Source organism: Impatiens glandulifera, chromosome 3 (genome assembly GCF_907164915.1).
Source record: "Impatiens glandulifera chromosome 3, dImpGla2.1, whole genome shotgun sequence".
NCBI classification, from domain to species: Eukaryota; Viridiplantae; Streptophyta; class Magnoliopsida; order Ericales; family Balsaminaceae; genus Impatiens; species Impatiens glandulifera.
Genome location: NC_061864.1, coordinates 32,409,984 through 32,432,608, shown reverse-complemented (window position 1 = coordinate 32,432,608; position 22,625 = coordinate 32,409,984).

Sequence of the window (22,625 nt, the reverse complement as noted above, 5' to 3'; positions counted from 1 at the left end):
TATATTGGAAATGGATAAAAAAAACTAAGGCATAATTGAATGTGCTAAATTAGTGATCTTATAAGTTAGCTGAAGATGAATCTAGTTAATTTAGAAGTTTGAGACCTAATTAATTAAATTTTTAATGTTATTTTCAGTTTGAAGGGGCAACATTATCTATTTGAAAATTTAATTTCTTATATAGTTCTAGGATATATTTTCCAAGATCATTGTTTTCCCGACACATACAATTCATCAAAAGAGTTGTTAGAAGACTGTTCTAAAGAGTTGTTAGAAGACTTAGAACAATGAGTGATTTGATGGGAAAATGTAATTTTTAAAACATAACACTTTCTAAATTAATTGAGTATAATAAATGAGCAAAACAAAATTTAACATGAAAAACCTCTCCAAATCAAGAGTAAAACCACGTGACTCGTATAAGACACTTAACAATCCACTTTCATAAATAAGATTATAAGTAAGGGTTCACTATAGATATAATCAAGCTAGAGTCACTAATCAATTTCATCAAGATTACACAACAATTTTGGAAATAACAATAAAAAACAAGAAAGAGCAAGACAACCAACCATACCAATTCTGTAATTCTAGTTTTCTGTTGGACTGACTTAGAAGCCTCATAATACACATATTCATCGTACAGAACGTAAACCCAAAAATAACCAACAAGCTGTCAAAGTTTGAAGTCGACCAAATAGTGCAAACTCTGACAATCAGAAATCTTCTTTAATTGTTACTCTAAACCCTAAATCTAATTTTCTATATTCTCTCTCTTATTGTTCACAAAAAAAACCTAGATAAAAATATAATGTCACCTCACATTATATTATGTGTGCCTAATTAAATCCCACGCCAAGTTGGGTCTCTCCAACTAGGATGAAAAACCCCAACAAACTCCCACAATTCACTAGTTGGAGGGCAATGTCAACCCGACAACCGAAAGACATAACTCGAACTTGTTTCGTGACAACACCTTTGACATCATATCTTATCCATTATCATCTGTATGAATCTTTTAAAGTTCTAACATCTTATCATCCAAAACATCATGAATCTAGTGATAACGGACTTAAATGTGTTTGACTTTGAGTGAAATTAAGAATTCTTGGCAAGATAAATTGCACTTTGATTATCAAAAAATAAGACGTATATTTCCTATTTCAACTCAAGTTTTATTGTATTTTTTTCAACCATAATAATTATTTTGTTGCCTCCACAACAACTAAAAGCCCAACTTCGGTAGTAGAAAGATTAACACACTTTTGCAATTTAGATTGTCAAGTCATGACTCCCCCAACAAAAGCCACCAAATATCCTAAAGTAGATTTTTAATAATCCAAATTTCCGCAAGATCAGAATCAATATATCTAATTAACACAGGCTTCTCACATCCCAAGGTCAATCGAAGATTCTTCATTCCCCAAAGATATCTCATAATCCATTTCACGATTTTCCAATGATGTCTTCCTGGATTTGATAAATATATACTCACCAACTCAACAATGTGCGCTATATCGAGTCTAGTACAAACCATAAAAGACATAAGACTACCAACTACTGATAATATAGAATGTTCCTCATAGACAACTTCTTATCATCTACTATTAAATGATTGCCTTAAATTATAGAAAACACATAAAATTTATGCATATAAATGGCTGACCTGAGATGGAATTTGTTATGATATTTCGTAAAAATAATAATAACATTATTAATTATCTAGTAACTAAAACAGTTAATTAGTTTGAATAATTTTTAGTTAACTTTATTAGTTGTAATTAATATTGCAACTCCTATATAATGTATATAATGTATATAATATAATGGAGGATTGTAATTGTTTAACAGCTTCATTAATACATTTTCTAGCTTACATTTTTCTTTTCAAGAATTTAACATGGTATTAGAGCTCTAGGGTTAAGGATCTTGGAAATTAATAAGTTTTTTGTTTTTTGATGTTTAATATTCCTAGAGTAATAATAATAATTTAGGAGTGAGTTGGATATCTAAGAGACTTGGATGAAAACTATTCAATATGCAAAATAATTTATTTTATCATTTGAAGAATTAAGCATATGAAGAGTTTATGCTTTCCTATAAAGAGTTGTAAGAATCTATTTGAGATGAATAGGAAGAAATATATTTTGCCCCCTGTTACTAAAAAAATGGTATCAAAGCTATTGTGTGTGAGGTGAGCATGATAGAACTTTCCAGTCTCAAAAGAGAACGACGCGGTGTGCGCGGGTAGAGAGTGAAAAAAGAGTGATAAAGAGCTTTGTGTGATGTGTGTTGAGTGCAAACACTTGAGAGAAATAGCAGGTCTAACAAATGGCATCCCATTACCCAAGTTGACAAAAGGCATCAACTACGACAATTTGAATGTTGTCGAGACTGGTTTGAGGAACCGACGAACACAAAGGGGTATTCAAATGCACATTTGAACACGTTGAAGGTCGTTCAAGCTAAAGATAGGGTGGCTCTGTATCTACTATACCGATCTATCGACAGATCTAGATTTAAAAAGATAGCTGATGCAAAATCTTCCAAAGTGACATGAAATATACTTGAAATAGAAAACAAAGTAGACAAACAGGTGAAGGAAGTCCGACTTCAAACCCTAAGCGGTCATCTAGAAAATATGAGGATGAAAGAGTTTGAAAGCGTATCTGAGTTTATTTCTCGGGTGGAGACCAAAGTGAACAAGTTGAATCATAATGGTGAGAGTCTTTCATCAAACCGAGTTATTGAAAATATTTTGAGGTCATTAACATATAGTTTCGAAAATATCATGTACACAATAGAGGAATCCAATGATCTATCAACGCACACCGTTGAAGAGCTTTTTAGGTCCTTAGAAACGCATGAGCAAAGAAGAAAACATAAGAAGGGAGAGTCCCTTGAACAATCTCTCCAAGCGAAGGCAACAATAAAATAGGCTTATGTGCTCTATGCTCAGAGTACCAAAGGAAGAGGAACAGGCAAATGCCTAAGTGGTAGAGGAAGAGGAGGACGAGGAAGTGAGCAAGCTGACCAACAGAACTGGCATGTCTAAGTTTAAACTTGGGGTGGCCAGAACACAAACTTTAAATTATGGCCGAGCCTTTCAAGTTCTTTCTTCAAGAAACGGGTTCTTAATTATCGGGACCGATGGTGGAATTCAACACTCTAGCGCAGCGGACATAGAATTAGAGGAGAATTCGAGATTAGGGAGAGAAGAGCCGAAGGGGAGGAGAGAAATACCACTAGATTACACCTAGCGGTCCAAGAAGGGGGAGGAGGGCCGAGAGATAACTTAAGCACCAAGTTCCAAAATATCCAATTCATAGCCCCAAAAAGTGGGGTGGGCATCACCATTTAAAGAGGCAGGTTTACCCAAGAGTATTCGGTTACAACAAACTTTCAAAATAACAGAATTCAGTTCAAGAGAAATAAGAGAGAAAGTAAACAAAACAGAATTATTCCTTAAAAAACATAAACTAGCCCATATGGACACTTGGGCCGAGAGACGGATGCATAAAATATTTTAGGACCGAGGTTTTTGATGAGAAGACCGTAACACATACTTTCAAATCTAAGAGAGAGAGTTTAAGAAATTAAAAGTTGCATGGAGGTATGCTCAATGGATGAAGGAGGTTCCTTATATAGATTTAAGATTGGAGGGAAAATAAGAACATTTAATGCAGATATTCCGTTTTGTCTTATTTATGATGGGAATATTTATGTTCCCAAAACTCTTTGGGAAGGAGTTACTTTTGACCGGTTGCGGAGCTCGAGGTGGAGAATCTAGTTAGAAAGTAACTAAGTTTGTGTAATTTCCCATGTAGTTGGAATTTGAAAGTTACTTTTCATTAATGAGATTGGAGTTACAACAAAACGAAAGGAACACATAGATTAACCGAAAAGAGATCATAATGGAGTAGGATGACAATACAGTTGGTACGTACAGCAAAATGACCGGTTGTAGGAGGGAGTGACTTAATTGCCGGAGGAGTTGAGGTGTCGGTTCTTCCTTTTCTAAGCCTTCTCGAACCGCTCATAGAACGAGTCGTCAACTTCCTTGGTGATGACCTGGGCCTGATTCAGTCCTTCGCCCGGACAGAGTGGAACCCCAAGCTCCATGAGTAGGCAGCTGATCTGAGGGATGAGGCCGGTTTGGCGAATGCTGATCATCCAAATCAGGACATCGAATAACACCCTGGACCAGTTGACCGGCGTATCCGTTGTGATAGCGGTCATCATGTTGAAAGCTGTAGTGCAGTAGGTGTTGGTCACATCCTTTCCTAGGATGCCCCGACCGATGATATCATTGAGAAGCTGGTATTCAGCTCTCAATGATGACCTAGTACCGTGGTCACTAACCGGACGGTTTGACCGAGAGAAGCTTAAGGAAATTTCGGCCTTTAGTTCAGCCGGAACGTTCAAGTCGGTGAGCCCTTGCTTCGGAAGATCGAAGCATCTGGCGAAGTCACTTTCCGAAAAATCAAACACGGTCCCTCCGACCCTTGATTGAATGAGGGTGTCAAAGTGAGGGGTACCTCGGAAAAATCTGGCGTTATAGAAGAATTCCAGGACGGTTTCGGGAAAGATGACATGTTTGTCATCTAGAAACGATTTTAGACCGGTGTCTTCAAGTGACTTGAGCATTTTGAAAATTTCATAATACTCTGTACTTTGAGCTAAGTCGAAATCAACTTGAAGAAATATTTGGAAACTGAGACATATTTGTCTTAGTGAGAGGATAAGTTGAAGCTTATGAATATTTTGTCTGATGTTTGCCTAACTTATATATTAGTAGTGGGATGATAGTATTATCCAGTGTGTAGCAGGTGATTGGATCTATTAACCATAGGATAAAATATATTGCATGAAATAAGCATGTCTACAACCTAGGATGTGAGTCATAGGCCTGGACGGTGAAAGATATCATATGTTCACGTCTTTTGAGGCATGACCATTTTGTTTTGAAAAGGCATCTTTTCAGAACAGAGACATTTAAACGCATGTAATTGTTCCATTTTTGTTAGGAAGCCAAATAATCCGGAGTAAACTATTTCCAAACCGGTTGGTTTTCAGTTATTCGTTCTGAAGCGGTTAATTGGTGCATGCACTAAGTAACCGGTCGGTTTACTGTAACTAATAGACAAAGCGGTTCTTCAATAGATACCGTGGTGAATTCGGTTTCCAACAATTTAGGAAGAACTACCGGTTTTGTCTGTTCGAACCGAGTTTCCTTTTAGACATTTTAAGAAATGAGCTGATGAATGTCGGTTAAACCGAGTATGTTTCTGAAGTGAGAAAACTTAGCTTCCTGCAGGGCTTTGTGAAGATATCGGCTACTTGTTGTTCTGTTGATACGTATTCCAGCCGGATATGCTTCAGCATAACATATTCTCGGATGAAGTGGTGTCTTATATCGATGTGCTTGGTTCTAGAATGTAGAACCGGATTATATGTGATAGTTATGGCACTTGTGTTATCACAGAATATCGGAGACTCTTCGGCTGTGATACCGAAATCTTTCAGTTGTTGTTGGATCCACAAGAGTTATGAACAGCAACTTCCACTGCCAGATATTCAGCTTCTTCGGTTGACGTGGCAACCGATGTCTGTTTCTTGCTGTGCCATGAGACAAGCCGATCACCTAGGAATTGTCATGTTCCGCTGGTACTCTTTCTGTCAACTTTACAACCTGCATAATCTGCATCCGAGTAACTTGTGAGGTTGAAAGATGAGTCCTTCGGATATCATAGACCGACTTCAGGAGTTCCCTTTAGATATTTCAAGATTCGCTTTGCGGCTGTGTAGTGAGACTGTTTTGGATTTGTCTGGAATCTTCCACATACACCAACCGCAATTAGTATATCCGGTCTACTTGTTGTCAGGTATAGGAGAGAACCGATGATTCCTCGGTAGGCCGTCAGGTCTACTGCCTGACCGTCATCATCCTTGTCCAATTTGATTGATGTGCTCATTGGAGTAGCGGCTGAGGAGCATGTATCCATCCAAAATTTCTTTAGAAGTTCCTTTGTGTATTTAGGTTGACTGATGAAAGTTCCTCCTTCGAGTTGGTTAACCTGAAGGCCTAGTAAGAAGCTTAATTCTCCCATCATACTCATCTCAAATTTATTAGTCATCAATGTTGAGAATTTATCACATAGCTTGGGATCGGTTGAACCGAAGATGATATCATCCACATATATTTGTACAAGTAGAATATGTTCCTTTTTCTCAAATTTAAATAGTGTTTTATCCACCGAACCGATGGTGAAATCATGTTTTAACAGAAATGCGGTTAGTGTATCATACCAAGCTCTAGGAGCTTGTTTTAAACCGTATAGTGCTTTGTTTAAGCGGTATACATGATTAGGTAGGTCAGCATTTTAAAAACCGGGTGGTTGTTCAACATATACTTCCTCACGTAGGTCACCATTTAAAAATGCACTTTTAACATCCATTTGAAAAACCTTAAAGTTTTTGAAAGCAACAAAGGCTAGAAAAATCCTAATAGCTTCAATCCTAGCTACAGGGGCAAATGATTCTTCAAAATCAATGCCTTCTTCCTGTTTGTATCTTTGTGCCACTAATCTGGCTTTGTTCCTCGTAACCAAACCGTCTTCATTGAGTTTATTTCTGAATACCCATCTTGTTCCTATGACCGGTTGATCTTTTGGTCTAGGGACTAGGTACCAGACCTTATTACTCTCAAATTGGTTCAACTCTTCTTGCATTCCCAAGATCCAATCCAGATCTGACAATGCTTCATCCACTCTTTTCGGCTCAATTTGGGATATAAAAGCGGAATTAAGGTATTCCTCCAGACTTTGTCGCCTAGTTCGAATGGGTTTTGAAGGGTCACCTATAATTAGCTCAGGAGGATGATTTGTGTTCCTTTTGAGATTCGTTTCAGGAGTGTCTACCAAATCACCGTTTATTTGATCAAGGCTAGACATATCGGTAGGCTGAGCAAAAGTGTCAGACCGACCGATTTCCTCAGTTTGAACCGAGGTGTCAGCTTCCTGCTGTGTGACAGCTTGATCCGGTTGGGTTTCATCATTACCCATTTGGTCATGGACAAAATGTCTGAAAACCTGAACCTCATCTTCACTATCAGAATGGATATTGTTGTTTTCCAATCTGTTGTGTAGATCAAAGGATGATGCAGTGTTACTTTCAACCGATTCATCGAAAACGACATGAAGAGATTCCTCCACGGTTAAAGTTCTAGTGTTATACACTCTATATGCTTTACTAACTGCTGAGTAACCTAACATGATCCCAATATCATATTTTGCATCAAAAGCAGATAGGTATTTTTTTCCATTTATGTGAATGTAACATTTACAACCGAAAATTTTAAGATACGTAATGTTGGGAATTCTATCAAAGTATACTTCATACGGTGTTTTGTTGTGAAACTTGTTGATCAAAGACCAGTTTTGCGTGTAACATGCAGTATTGATAGCTTCAGCCCAGAATTTTTGAGCAACGCCCGAATCGGCTATCATGGACATTGCGGCTTCCTTGAGAGTTCGGTTTCTACTCTCGGTCAGGCCGTTCTGTTGAGGAGTCCTAGCACTAGACAACTTGTGTCTAATATCGGATTCATCAAGAAATGAATTTAGAGTATTATTTGTAAATTCGGTTCCTCTATCACTCCTAATGCTGTTGATGCATTTTGATTTTTCATTTTGTAAACGTTTAAGCAATGTAATTAAATTTGATGCGATTTCACGTTTGGATGACAAAAATATTACCCATGTATACCTAGAATAATCATCAACAACTACCATAGTATAGAGCATACCACCTAGGATGACGACCCTAATCGGTCCAAATAGGTCCATGTGAAGGAGATCTAAGCATCGGTTAGACTGAATGTGTCATTTACTCTTAAAGGTTGACTTAGTTTGTTTACCCATTTGACATGCTGAACAAACCTTATCCTTATTGAATACTATATCAGGAATTCCTTCAACCAGCTTTTTACCACGAATATAGTTTAAGGTTTTCAGATTTAGATAATTTAGCCTTTTATGCCATACCCAGGTTTGATCGGTTTTAGCTACCATGTAAACCGGATGTTCTACTTTATTTTTCCAGTCTACCTTGTATATGTTTCCTAACCTATTTCCGGTTAGTAGTATGTTACCCTGGGAGTTTTTAACTAAGCATGCATGTTTCAGAAATTCTACAGTGTATCCAGCATCACACATTTGGCTAATGCTCAACAAATTAAAGTGTAGGTTTTCAACTAAAAGTACATTATCAATTATTAAATTACCATGGACAATCTTACCCTTGCCCACAGTTCTACCTCTTGAGTTATCACCGAATATAATCATTGCACCGATTTCTATTCTGATGTCGGTTAGAAAGTTTTTGTTTCCAGTCATGTGTCTGGAACAACCGATGTCCAGGTACCATTCGGAGTTTCCTAGCAGTTTCTTCATATCCTGCAAAATATACATATTTACAACTATTTGGTACCCACATTTACTTGGGTCCACAGGTGATTAGTCCCTTAGGTATCCAGACTTTAATAAGTCGGACAACTTTTCCGGTTATGGTTTTAACTAGTTTTCCTGCACTCAGTTTGGAGTCTTTCTGTTTTCCTAAGAGTGCCTTACTTGGAGGTGGCCTTTGGTTTATCCTATGTGGTTGTGGATCGTCTTGCTTGCCTTTGGGCCGGTTGGCTTTTCTTTTCTTAGGATGAAGCCATTTTTCAGTATCAGTTGGACCTACATAAATTAGTTCGTCTTCCGGATATGAGGCACTTTGTTCCTCATCGTCGGTTAAGGAGCTCTTGACAAAACTTATAAAGGGAAGGTTATCCTTTATGAGCCTCATTTTGTCAGAATGGTTCCGGTTGCTGGATCTGTTGTTCTTGTATCCAAGACTAAACATGCATTTGGGATGTCTATTATAATTACACATTCATTTCACCATTTCACTGGATCTTTTCCATGCGGCTATTCGATACTGGGTTCGGGCATCTTCCTCCTCGGTCAACTCTTGAACTGACTCCTTGAGTTGTTTGGTCTCAGAGGATAGTTCAGGTGCTACCTTGGTTTCTAAGATTTCGTTAGGTCGAACACTACAAATGTTAGGTTCGGACATGGCTGATTCTATGGGGTCGGTTTTAAAGTTGAGTTGGTTTGGTATTAGTGTTAATATGTTCTTATACTCTACTACCATATCACTTAGTGCATTAAATAACTCATCTTTAGTAAATTCTTCACAAGGAGAGTCAAATACCTGTTCCTCGTTTGCCAGGAGACATGTGAGTTCATCATCGCTGTCACTGTGTGCCCATAGACTTCCTCCATCATCGGTTATCAGTGCTTTCTGAACTTCACTTCCTTCACCGGTTTGTGGATAGTTATTTCGGTGGTTCTGATCGTCCGGTTTCCGGTCATCCCGCCTCGGTTTTCTGCATTCCCACCTGAAATGTCCCAAACAATTGCAATTATAACATCTAACGTTAGATTTATCACCGTAGTTATAGTTGTTGTTGTTTGTCGGTTGGCTTTTCTTCATGAATATGTCAAACTTCTGTGCAAGCATTGCCATGGCATCTTCGGTAAACGGTTCAGTGGTTCTGATCGGTGCAGTAGCAACCGGTTCTATGGATGTGACCAATGCTTTTGTGGAGGTTGAGGCAGAAACTTCATCTTCAATCCTAGATATCATTTCAAACTCATATGCCTTAAGATCTTCGAACACATCGTGTAGCTTCATCTTGCTTAGACAGTTTGATTCCCTCATCACCATTGTCTTTATATCCCATGCACTTGGAAGAGACCTTAACGCTTTCATGATGATTTCCTTGTTATCATACTTCTTTCCAATGGTTGATAGCTCATTTATCACATCTGTGAACCGGTCACTGTACTCCCTCATTATTTCTCCCGGTTTCATCTTAATGTTTTCGAACTTCTGGGTAGCCACCATTATCTTATTTTCCTTGGTTCTTTCGTTTCCCTCATGAATTTGAATCACCATATCCCATATTTCCTTTGCGGTTTTGCAATCTCTGACCTTACAGAAAGTGTTCCTGTCCAGACCGTTGATGATACGGTTTCTAGCATGATTGTTCAGATTGTTTCTTCTTCTATCATCAGTTGTCCAATCCTTTTTGTCTTTGTCAATCTTTACCGGTCCTTCAGTCAGGATGAACTGCATCTCGTCATCCATGGTAATTAGGTGCAGGTGCATGCGTACCTTCCAGTTGGCGAAATCGTCACCTTCTAGCATTGGGGGCCTATCAAAAGACATGCTTGCTTGGATAATGAAACAAACTGCTCTGATACCAATTGTTAGGATCTAAGTCGCGGCTGGCGGACCGGGGTCTGGCCGGTTAGGGCTTTCACCCAACGGTTGGTGATTAATCCGGTTAGAGATTAACACCGGGGTTTCAATACTACACAAATTGTCACAAACCCTTGAACCGAGTTCAAGTGCGGAAGTGGTTTGTTTCAGGTTGAAGCAGCACACACACAGGATGGGCAGAACCGGATTTGGATGAAGTTGGTTTGGAGTATGGTGGGTCGGTTTGGGATTCAGTAAGTCAGTTCAAATAGAATCGGTTAGAGTTTAAGGCAGAAGGTAAATAACAAGACAGGTTTTTATGGATGTTCGGAGATAAAGCTCCTACGTCACCCCTTCCTCTCGAAACCGCGAGAAGGATATTCACTAATGAATACACAAACACAATCCGATCGAGACTTATTTTCTTCTCGATAACACCCGTACAATTCTAACCGAAATTGTAATCTTATTTCAAATAAACACTTGAGCTTTTAATCTTAGAGAGATAAAACACAGTTTATGACTTGGGCTGTTGAAGACTTCTCTTAAATTTGTAACGGCATTTATTCCTCTTCAACTCCTTCTTTTATAGGTGAGATGTGCCAACGGTCACATTTCATCACCTTGAATCTGATTGGTTAAGCAGAGGTTTAGTGATTCAGACCTGGCGGTCTAGATTTCCAGTGTATAGGTCAAACCGGCTAGGTTTGTCTTTTACTTAGTAAGGCAATTGTCGGTTGGACAGTTGCCTGTACCTGGAGGATTGCGTCTCTGTTTTATCCTGGAGTGGAAAGATTCTGTCGGACGGTCTTCTACAGCCTGCAGATTGTCCTCAGATTTGTATGAATGTGGCAATACTAAGATCTGTCTTTTGGTATCATCTTTAACAGATACTCGAAATATCTATTTGCACCGATCGGTTGTTTAGGTTAACCAGATGACTTCCGATTTTTCATAACTTCAGGTTGACCGAATGTCCAACGATTTTGGCCTTCTGATTTGACCGGTCTTGTCTTCTTGATCGGTTAGGTTCTTGGCCGGTTGTATTGCTTGATCGGTTGAGTTTCTTAACTAGTTGAATTCTTTAACCGTTCCTGCACAAGAAGTTTGTTTTTGTTAAGTTCTATTTAACCGATCTAATTTTATCTAACATGTTCCTTATGACCAAACCATTTTCATTAAGTTTGTTGCGAAAGACCCATCTGGTTCAATAATAGATTGATTAGCTGGTCTTGGAACCAAATTCCATACTTTATTTCTTTCAAACTAGTTTAGATCCTCTTGAATTGCAAGAATCCAATCTGAATCAAGCAATGCTTTGTCAACATTCTTAGTCTCAATCTGTGAGATAAAAGCAGAGTTCTCATACTCATCTAATGATTGATGTCTGGTCCTAAAAGGCACATATAAGTCACTTATTATTAGCTCAATAGGATGATTTCTGTTCCATTTGAAGTTTGGTCCCAAAACGTTTTTTGACCGACCTATTATTTGATCAAGATATGACTAAATGATTGGCTAATCAAGATCTGACCGACTGGTTTGCTCAGAGTTATCCAGACTATTAGCCGTCTGTTGAGGTGCGATTTGGTCTTGTTGAGCTTCAACATTCTCACCCGTCTGGTCAAAAGCAATATTTTGATTGACATGGACTTCATCTTCACTATCAAATTAGAGATTTACATCCTCCTTTTGATAAATCAATAGATATAGAAGTGTTACTTTTGACAGACTCATCAAACACAACATGGGATGATTCTTCAACAGTTAGAGTTTGCTTATTATACACTCTATAAGCTTTACTAATTGAAGAATATCCTAACATAATACCAACATCAGATTTAGCATTAAAAGCGGTCAAATAATTCTTACAATTGTTATGAATATAACACTTACAGCCAAAATCCTAAAGTATTTGACATTAGGAGTTTTGCCATTGTAAATCTCATAAGGCGTATTGTTAAATCTTTTATAAATCATTGACCAATTTTGTGTATGACATGCTGTGTTGATAGCATCTGCCCAAAGCTTTTGAGCCATTCCGGAGTAGGCTATCATTGATTTAGCCGCTTCCTTAAGGGTTCTGTTTCTCCTTTCAGCCGAACCATTTTTCTGTGGAGTTCTAGCACTAGACAACTCGTGTCTAATCCTAAATTCCTCAAGGTGAGAAGATAGAGTCCTGTTAGTGAATTACGTACCACTATCACTTCTAATTTTATTAATGCTTACCGATTTTTCATTTTGCAATCTTTTAATCATTTTAATCAAATTAGGAGTAGCTTGATCTTTAGAAGTTAAGAAAATAACCCAAGTAAACTTAGAGTAGTCATCAATAATTACTATGGTATATCTCATGCCTCCTAAATTAGTTACCTTAACTATACTGAAAAGATCCATATGCAAAAGTTCTAAGCATTTTTCAGACTGAATGTTACCTTTACTTTTAAAAGTTGATTTGATTTGTTTACCCATTTGGCAAGCAGAACAAACTTTATCTTTAGAGAACTTCAATTTAGAAATGTCTTCAACTAGCTTTTTAGAACATATAGAGTTAATAGTCTATATTTAGATGGTTAATTCTTTTATTCCAAAGCCAATTTTGATCGTTCTTAGCTATCATGTAAATAGGATTAGGTGATTTGTTTTTCTAGTTGACCTTATAAACATTACCTGTCATATGCCCTGTCAATAGAGTACTTCCTTGCTGATCTTTAACTATGCATGCTTGTTTATGAAATTCAACATAATATCCTATATCACACATTTGACTTATACTAAGAAGATTGTAGCACACATTTTCAAAAAGTAGCACATTATTTATGGTGAGGTTACCATGGACAATTTTACCCTTGCCCATGATCTTACCCTTGAATTTATCACCAAATATGATTCTTGATCCAAATTCCTTCACAACGTTTGTTAGAAGCTTTCCGTTTTTGGTCATGTGCCTTGAGCATCCAGTGTCCAAGTACCACTCTAAATCCTCCAGGAAGCTGACCTGTTTACCCTGCAAATGAAACTATTTACACCCTTTGGTACCCACATTTAATTAGGTCCACGGTTGATCGGTCCTTTGGGGATCCATACTTGTGTTATTTTGATGGATCTCCCCGTGTTAGTCTAAATAATTCTACTTGCATTAGGATTGACATCTCTTTGTTTTCCTATAGACGAGTAATTATGTTTTGAGGATGAGTTTTGATGTGGCCTTCTTGGCCGTCTTTCAGGTTTACGTCCAGCTGACCGAATGACTTTCCTTCTCTGAGGAGTGAGACACCTTGACATGTTAGTTGGCTCGATATATTCTAGTTCCTTTTTAGTTACTAATTCATTTGCATCGTGATTCGCTTGAATGTCAGTTGAGGTACTCTTGACAAAACTTATAGGAGGAAGTTTGCTTTTCGTGGGTTTTAACTTCTTGCATGACTTGTCTGGGTTGCTGTTGTCATATCCTAGATCAAATTTGCAGTTGACAAACCTTAGTTGACTCGTCATCTGATTGACCGTATCTCCAGACTTAGTCCATGCAACGGTCACATAGTTGGTTCTCTTGTTTTCCTTGGTCAACATTTGAATTGTCTCTGAGCTTCTCATTCACAGAGGATGGTTCATTTTTTTTTACCAATTGTGTTATCTGGTTGAGTTGAAACGAGAACAAACAGTTTCTTGTACTCAATGACCATGTCATTGAGTGTAGTAATCAAGTTGTCTCGAGTGAACTCTTTAGAGGAAAAGTCAAATACCTCTTAATCATTGGGCATGAAGCACTTAGACTTCTTCATCATCACTATCACTTGAGTCCGAATTACTTTGGGCCCACTTGCTTTTGCTTTCCTCTTCCAACATCGCTTTCTGATCCTTCTTGTTCTTCTGATCGTATGGCTTCTTATCATCTTTCTTTGATTTCTGACATTCCGACTTGTAGTGTCCTAAAGTGTCATAGTTGAAACAACAAATGTTAGCCTTATGATCATTGGAGTTATTGTTGTTGTTGAAAGATGAGTTAGATTGATTCTTCCTCATAAATTTACCAAACTTCTTGACAAGTAGTACCATTGCATCTTCGCTGAACTGCTCCACTGACTTGATGGGTGCATGGACTACTAACTCCACAAAGGACACTAACGCACTAGTCACGGTCGAGGATGAGGGCTTGTCTTCATTCCTTGAGTTCATCTCGAACTCATGGGCTTTCAGATCATCAAATATGTCGTGCAACTAAATCTTGTGAAGGTTTTTGGACTCCCTTATCACATTTGTCTTAACATCCCAAGTATTGGGAAGAGCCTTCAACGCCTTGACTATGATTTCTTTGTTGCCATAAACCTTTCCCAAAGTGGAAAGTTTCTTGAAAATTCTGGTGAAACAATCGTCAAACTCGTTCATCGTTTCTCTAGGACTGAGTAGAAACCATAATTTTGTTCTCTCAGGTTTGTTCGTTGCCCTCATTGAGTTGAATGATCTTCTCCTATACTTACTTGGCGGTGGCACATGCTCTAATCTTTGCGAACATGTTCTTGTCAAGAGTTTTATATAGAGAGTTCTTTGCCAAGTTATCAAGGTTATTCTTCCTTTTTTCTTCATTTGTCCACTTACATCGTTCCATTTCAATATTTATTGGGCCATCAGTGATAACGTACCACATATCGTCATCTTGTGAGGCCAAATACACATGTATACGGATCTTCCAACCAACAAAGTCTTCATTACAGAACATGGGGGGCTTGTTGGAGGCATACATGATGATATTCGAATGCTTTAGAATAGAAACCTTGCTCTAATACATCTTCTTAGGATCGGGTAAAACAATAGAGACTGGGGTATGACTATGTTGAACGCTTACACATTTCGATTTGATATTAACTCTGTTATAAGTTAATATTCGTTTTCATTCTTCACAAGTCATCAAAAACTCTTGAACAGAGTTCAAGTGCGGAAGTCTTTGTTTGGACTTGAAGTATGAGATTAATGAATAGGGTAATGTTGAAAGTAAAAAACAAAAGACACGTGATTTTATGGATGTTTGGAGTAAAAGTTCATACATCACCCTTTCTTCTCAACCTTGAGAAGGATATTCACTAGAAGATTTGATTTGAGTACAACACTTACACAAACCGAATCGTACAACTAGGATTTACAACACTACCTATTTCCGAACTCCTTACACACAACACTCTATTGACAGAAACAGATTCTGTCAACGTACAATACCAAAAATTCACACAGAGTAGACGGTATGTAATACAACTTTAACACTCTAGGAAACTTGAGAAGCTTTTAGAACTTGAGAGCTTAAGCGCTTGATAATACCGTGAGAAAGTTGTGAGTTCAATGTAGATGAATGATAAGGTAAAGGTTCAGTAGCATGTTCGTAAGGTGCTGCAACTTGTCCTCCAACTATTCCCTAAATAGGCAAAATGCAACAGATACATTTCTGTAGAGGACACCTGTCCTAAGTTGATTGGATGAGTTCCAAAATAGTACATCAGAGAATATGCTTTTTGATAGTGTTTGTATTGGATGATACTGCACCAAATATTCATTAATGGGATGTTGTGTACTAGGAATGTACAACGCATGAGATTTGAATTATCTTGGTACGTGACAGTCTTTTATAGGTCTGGATTTGCTGCTATGTCAAACTGCTAATAACAAATGCTTGATCAAATACCGTATTTGATCAAGTACCGGAGACGCTTCATAAAGTCGAGCTAGTAAAATACTAGAAGCGTCCTGATATAACACCGAACTAGTAAAATACCAGACGCTTATATAAAACCGAAGTCATATCAAAACCGGACGCGTTTCTTTGCATAATACCGATTTGGATATAAAACCGATCTCGATATGAAAACTGATCTCGATTAAATACCGGACGCGCTCCTTTGCATAATACTGATTTCGATGAAAACCGATCTCGATAAAATACCGAACGTGCATTTTTTCATAATACCGAAGTGAATGAAAACCGATCTCGATATGAAAACCGATCTCGATTAAATACCAGACATGCATATTTTCATAATACCGAAGTGAATGAAAACCGATCTCGATATGAGAACCGATTTAGATTAAATACTAGACGCGCTCCTTTGCATAATACCAATTTGGATGAAAACCGATCTCGATATGAAAACTAATCTCGATTATGATAGGGTTGGCTTAATCAATAGAGACGGGGGTCTAGCGATTGATGAAGGCTTAAGAAAAATTGTTTGAAAGAAATCTTGTTAGGGATTTAATTTACTTTCTATTCTACGCAAACCCTTGTAAACACTTAAAACAGAATAAAGTGCGGAAATGTTTACTTATATTTGAAGCTTAAGATGAAGAATGAGAGGATGACAGAAATGAAAAGACACAGCAGTTTGTTTATGGATGTTCAAATAAAACTCTCATACGTCACCCCTTCTTCCAACCACTAGAAGAATTCACTATAATATATTTTGAATCAAATACAGTTTGCACGAATAGCTCACTGTTGAACAAAACAGACTTTGTTCAACTTACAATATGATGAATATCACTCAGCTAAAATGATGTTTCGATTCTAACTCTCTCTTGATTAATACACAGTACAATCAGGAAAGCAACTAACAGTTTGAATATTCAAAAGCTTGATGTCCGAAATTCTTCTCAGAATGCGAATGATTGATTGAATGCTCAACAGATTGTCCGTTGTCCTTTATAATCTTTAAATAAGGCACATGTACCAACGATCGAATCTTCATAATGATACGTGACACTCTTCCATTGGAACGCCTCCATAGTACACAACAGACTCTGAATACAAGGATCGTGGCCGTACACACCAGGTAGTGCGCCGAATATTCTTCAGAGATTTACCTGCAAAACAAGTAGTGGGAAGGATATTCGCTTATGTGTCATTGGTTGATTGCTTACATCGGGCTGTCGTACTGATCTTCACTAGAAAGTGGAGCAGGAGTAGTGTACAGCTATAGCACGTGAATAAACGGGTGCTAGCTTCAAGCAACTGCTTAACCAAGGCATTAGACGTATTTCAATTAGACGACCTCGTCTAATGAAATCAAACGTCCCCGTTTAATAAAAGAATCCATTTGACCACCTGGTCTAATGGGATTAGACTTACGTCTAATTAAAATCACTTCAGACTAATTTGAAGGAGTTAGACTGCACGTCTAACTTTCACTAGTTAGACTGCACGTCTAACTTTCTCTTTCTCTTAGACTTCACGTCTAACTCCATGAGTTAGACTGCACGTCTAATTACGGTTCCACTTCAGACTAGTCTGAAGGAGTTAGACTACACGTCTAACTTTCACAATTCATTAGACTACACGTCTAACTCCACTAGTTAGACTGCACGTCTAACTCTACGAGTTAAACTGCACGTCTAATTACAGATTCGTTAGACTGCACGTCTAACTCCACGAGTTAGACTGCACGTATAATTACGGATCCATTAGACTGCACGTCTAATTACGAATCCATTAGACTGCACGTCTAATTACGAATCCATTATACTGCACGTCTAATTATGGATCTATTAGAGTGCACGTCAAATTCCACGAGTTAGACTGCACGTCTAATTATGGATCCATTAGACTGCACGTCTAACTCCACGAGTTAGACTGCACGTCTAATTATTGATCCATTAGACTGCAGTCTAACTCCACGAGTTAGACTGCACGTCTAATACCATGCATCTGATACCAAATTGGTCTAATGAGCCTCATTAGAACCAAGTCTTATGAAATCTGATTTCGATACACCTTCATCAAAAACAATTAAACGCATATATAATCCATTCATCATTACATCATCAAAATTCCAATAGTCAAACTATTTCAACACTTATTCTAAATAATTTGACCCAATAATTTCCCCCTTTTTGATGATGAGATTGAAATCCTTGTATGGATAACAAATTAAGCATTCATCATATAAATGTAGGATAAAGCTTGTTCATCCATCACACAACCACTTTCAAAAACCAATATTCCAAAAACATAGTCAAAGAAACATAGTTTAAAACTTAACAATTATTGTTCTTCCCTTTTCACTCGAGGATCGATAGGGAAACGAGTTCCTTCGTAGCTCATCCCTTAATCCGTCATCTCTTGACCGATTAGCTAATTGAGAAAAGGAGGAAGAGCATGTACACCCCGACCGCTTCCACTTGATCTCCCACCACGATCACCGCCACTGGTACGACCTCCGCGATCACTACCAGATTGCCCACCACGACCACCACTACTACTTCGGCCTCCGCGATCACTACCGCTTCTACCTCCCCCTCTTTTGGTTGGCCTTGGATTTTTATCGTTGGTTGGTGCTCGCTTAGATCTAGTGTCGATTGATACACCGTCACCTCTTCTATTGGGCTCACCTTGAGTGATACGAGTCTGTTCTCTTTCAGCAGCAGCTTTTGCATTTTCTTTCTCTTGAAATTTCCTTGCAATGGAGTTGGCATACTCCAACCTTTCACCATCAGATCTTCTCAGGCTACCTTGAATTTCAATCATCTTATTCTTAAATAATTCCATTGATTTCATGATCTCACAATGATTATCAAGATTGATTTGTCTTTCAAGACTCATCATTTCAGATTGACGACTGTAGATTTGCTTTTCAAATTTGGAGAAATTTGAATTTGAGACATGAGTCTCATACGTATTCTTCTTCAGTGTATTATCCAACTCTGTAAGGATTTTGACACATTCAGTAAATTCTTTTCTGTCCTCTTTCTGAGTCTTCAAAATCTTTACCATATTTGATCCCATAGATATCACATTTGTCTGAAGAGAGGTAAGTAGAGAAGTCATCGACTTTAAAAGCTTGGTACCATCAGCATAAGATCCTTCATTGGATGAATTATCTTGTGAATCTGCTGCCATGCTCTAAATAGGGTTAACTTCGGTGTGAATCTGCAGGGATTGCTCCGGTTCATCCTTCTCAGACTTATTTCCAGTTTTATTCCGCTCTTCTTCTTCTAGCTCCCTTTCTGCTCTCTGAAATCTTTCATACAGATTACCCTTGCTGTGAAGAGGATTGAGAATATTTTCTTGGAGGTTACTAGCATTAATATCGGGAAATGGTAGAGGCTTGACAGTTCTAGCATTTTGATCCTGTTCCCCCTCAGACGGGGAACTCTCTTCTTCGACATCTTTGTCATTTGAAGGTTCCCCCTCAGATCTGATAATACCTGGATGACTAACTTCAGCCTCCTTTTCTTGAGCTTCCTATATTATGACAACAGGGGATATCACAACCTGTTTTTCATTTGGAGTTTGAACGATCTCCACAACAATTTCTTTCTCTTGAGTTACAAGAGCTTGGACCGACTCTTTAAAAACATCTTCTTCTTGAGTCACAAGAGCTTGTTCAGGCTCTTGAATGATCTCAACTTCTTCTTACAAGGATGGATTCTCTTGAACGGGTTCCTTATTTTGCTCGACAACGGGTTGAGCCAGTAAACGTCTTTCTTCGGCAGAAAGATTTCTAAATTCTATCAGAAGAGTAGCAGCTTGATCATCTGTATCAACATTATCAACAGAGACATCCATTGGCTAGTCTTCATCGGAGAAAATACCAAAATAGCTAACTCCTGAGCAGTTATCTCCATCAACATATCGAGTGACTACAGAAAGATAGTCAGCCATGATCTCGTCTAATCTCTATAGAACTTTCACTTCCACTTCAGCACCTTTCTCAATAGGGTTGAAATTTGCTTTTCTGGTTTCAAGGATGGGAAATAGCGCTTTTCCTCTCAGACAAGCTTCGATAAGATCTTTTCTCTTCAGAGCTTCAGACACCTCTTGAGTTTTAGCTCATTTGAGAACCTTCTTTTGATTCTCTACAAGTTTACGCCATTAAGTACTTATTCCTGAACCCGTGATGACCTCATCATACTGGATAGACATTCTGTTCTGGATCCACGAGTCAAAAATTTCCATCTTCTCAGCATCTATGACTTTGACTTGATTCATCATGAGGTCAACAATGCATGTTGCCTCAGAAACATCTTCTCTTTCTTCAGTTACAACATCTTTCCCTTTTCCAACAAACTCAACAAGTTTTAGAGAAGGTCTTGGTTCACCAAACACAATTCCACAGGACTGCCTTGTGGAACACATCAATTCATAAGCAAATTGCGGTTTCTTGAAGAGTCTAGGAGGAAGCTCTCCTCGAGTGACCTTCCCGGTTATTATTGAATCTTTTGAAATTGGATTTGAAAAGGAGGGCTCTCTTATAGAAACAGAGGATTCCTTTTCGGCAATGTCACCAGCAACAAGGGTAATAACTGCATCTTGTTCTAGTTGAGCAAACTCTATAGCACCAACGACTACATGATCAGGTTGTTGAACAGGAGACTCAGTCCTGCCAATATTTTCAATATTTGGACCAGCTGACTCAACAGCAGGCCCTGCAGCAGATTCCTTTTCAAGAATAAAAAAAGTTTTATCCTGTTCCATCACAAGAACATCAAACTTGGGCACATCGACCAGAGATTTAAAAGAGATTACCTTTGATGACACCTTCATCGATTTAAACGCACGGGGCGCCTTTGACATGTCACCTTTTGAGACAGATGACCTTGAAGATCTCCTCAACTGACTGGCAACCGGAGATTGGGGAGACATGGGAATGGTGGCAAGTTCAACTGGAAATTTCCTGATTTTGGAATCAACTGTTTTAGAATCCTTCTTTGAAGAGCTCCTTAGGCTAGTAGAACTAGCCTCTGATTCGTTGACTGTTTTGGATCTCTTTGCTCCCTTTGACAGGATGGAAGCGACTGGTTGTTTAGATCGGGTAATCGATTTTCCACATGTCTGTTGACTAGAAGCACCAGAAGGCGATTCTTTAAGGTTCTTCATTCTGACTAGGGTGTTGGCGACTATGAAAACAGTATACACCCTGTTCGAGTTGATCGGTTCGGGTTCACCCATCGAAACCCCTAAATGCTCCAACAAACGGCTTAGTTGTGCAGCGAACGTTATACTTTCCTTGTTCTCTTGGTTGATGGAGAAACAGAGATTCTGAAATAATGTCAAAGCCCAGTTGACCTGGATCCCCTTTGAAATGGCACACATATAGTCAAATCGATCTTGACTATAGAAATTGAATGAGCCAGCCTTTTCTTGAAGCGCTTTTTGCCACCACATCATTTAGCAAAATAAACTGTGGTTTAAGGACTTTCTTACTTCCATTCAGATGAATCGTCGAGCCATCGGCAGATAGAACCTTCTTCATCTCTTCCATTACTTCCGGTGACAGATCCTTGTTGAAAGTATGACCTTCCGACGGAAGTTCGAAGAACTCTGTATAAGAGGCTTAGTCGAAAGAGATCTCCATACCATTAACAGTTGCTACGATGGAATCGTCCACCATTGTTGCAGTTCGGAAGAACTCCTGAACTTCCTTCTCGTAAAAGATGAAAGGACCGCCCAAAATATTTTTCGAGACCGGAATACTCGAGGGTTCTGAACATATTGACCAATTCCTGCTGATTGAAAGAGTAGACCGATGGGAAATCAACCTGCAAAGTACAGTGACCCAACGTGGTTCTCTTGTTCACCATTTTAGGTAGAATATGAACAGACACAAGATTAACAGAGATTTTTGAGAGAGAGAAGCAAAGAAATCTAGGGTTCTTAGAAATCTTAGGTGAGAAAAAGCTTTCAATCTCATGCAAGAATGTACTTATATAGACTATCAAAAGTCATATATGATAACCATCGTTTTTCTTAGGGGTATGCCCCATCATTTAAAATTAGACGTCCTATCCAAAGATTCATCATTAAAATGAGGGTATATCAGTCATTCTCTTTTAACTTGAGAGACACGTCTCTTCATGTTATTATGAGATGACTGTTTTAATGTTTGAGCGGGAAAATCAGATATCTCCTCACGTGGACAGCTGTCCTTGATCAGTTTAAAAGGCACGTAGTTAAACGTTTTTCTTACTGCACAAATCTATAAGACTAAACGTCTATTAGACGTGTGGGTCCATTAGACGCATACGTCTAATTACGTGTTGTAAAGAATACGTCTAATGTCTATTAGACATGTACGTCTAATTACGCACAAAGACCATGTGTTAGACGTGTGTTTGGCTAGACGTGAGCATCCACTTGCTCATGACGTAAAAACGTCTAACGTCTATTCTACGTCTACGTCTAACTGCGTTGGTTTTAAACCACGACATATAAGATTAGATGTATAGATTGTGAGCAAAAATACGTCTAAGTATATACCATTTCCTTTAGACACACTTGTCTAATAGACTGATTAAGGTCATACGTATTGAGAGTATCTTTACTTTCAAAGTAA